The following is a 1,509-nucleotide window of genomic DNA, read 5'->3' on the forward strand; positions in this document are numbered from 1 at the left end:
GGTGGTTGTTATAAGAGGACCAGCCACAACTAAACACAGAGCTAACAGACTGAAACCTGGACTACATGCTAGGACCTAGGAATAACTAAAAGACAGGCAAACATTTTTTCAGAAAGCACAAAATACGTAGTGCATCTCGCAGCAAAGAGCAAATAGGAGAGTGCAGCATCTTTCTGCCTAGGCTTTCTTATAAGGAAACCAACTGTGGAGTTGGGTCGAGCCAGCGAACAGCAGCTATTCAGAATAGATGTAGGGCTTGCTAAGCTTCCGCCGTCGAGCTCGATTTGCGATGAGTGCTCGCTGTCAGCAACATGTTCTTTCACCCCCACTCCAGGAGCGCTGTACTTCCCAGCAGCATCTGCAGATGTAGCCACTAGTAGAAAACGGAGCTTTAAAACCGGTTCGTAAGGGTCTTTAGTGCCGGTTTCATAACCGGCACTAATTGGTGGGCACTAAAGCCCCCCCTCCCCCCGCGTGGCGTGAGCTCGCGCCCTAGTATGGGGGACCTTTAGTACCGGTTGGTGTTACCAACCGGTACTAAATGTTTTTTTTGAAAATTTTGGAAATTTTTTTGATTATTTTTTTTCAATTTTTAATTTTTCTGAATTATTTGGTGATTTAGTCTCTAATCACCTCTCTTAACTGCTCAAGTGTGGATCACTCATTCCAAATCATCTAACTTCCCGACCGGTCACCTATCCCTCTCACTACTCCAGCCCGAGCACGCTTAACTTTCGGGTTCTATTCTCCTTCATTTCCAAGTCTGCACTTGTTGTTTTTCTGACAATAGTAAGATGCCAATCCTATTAACCCTCAGGAGTTTAGCTTGAGCATAAAGTCACACATTTCACTGTTTGAATTTAAAACTATTATTCTAAAAAACAGTAATTATTTAGTAACACTAATATTTCTTGAATAAGTTTGACCATAGTTTGACCACAGTTTGACCAGATTTGACCAAAATTCAAAAAATTGAAATAATTATTTAATAACACTAATATTCTTGAATAATTATGTAGTAACATTAATACTTCTTGAATTAGTAGTTTGACCAGATTTAACAAAAAAAAATTTAAAAAACTTAAATTTGATAATATCTTTTTTTTCCTTTTGGAATTTGAGGATTCTAGAAAATTGCAAACAGGCCGTAGGCGGTCTCCATCGGATGCGGATTTTCGTGCTGAATTTTTTGATATATTATACGTTTTTTTCCGACATCGTATGCAAAAGTTATAGCCGTTTTACATTTTCCCTACACTTTTTGCAAAACATGTCCAAATTTAAGTTTTCAAATTTTCTTAACTAGTAGATGTAGTAATATAACTACCTCTCGAAGGATTTTATTTTTTGAAGTTTTTATCATTTTCATTTGATTTTTTCTGAACTGAAATGGCGACACGGGGGGTAGAGTTTGAAAGTTGTCCTATAGTACCAGTTTGTGTCACAAACCGGTACTATAGGCCAGACCTCTTTAGTACCGGTTCGTGACACAAACCGATACTAAAGGTT

The sequence above is a fragment of the Triticum dicoccoides genome, chromosome 2A (assembly GCF_002162155.2).
Source record: "Triticum dicoccoides isolate Atlit2015 ecotype Zavitan chromosome 2A, WEW_v2.0, whole genome shotgun sequence".
Classification (NCBI taxonomy): domain Eukaryota; kingdom Viridiplantae; phylum Streptophyta; class Magnoliopsida; order Poales; family Poaceae; genus Triticum; species Triticum dicoccoides.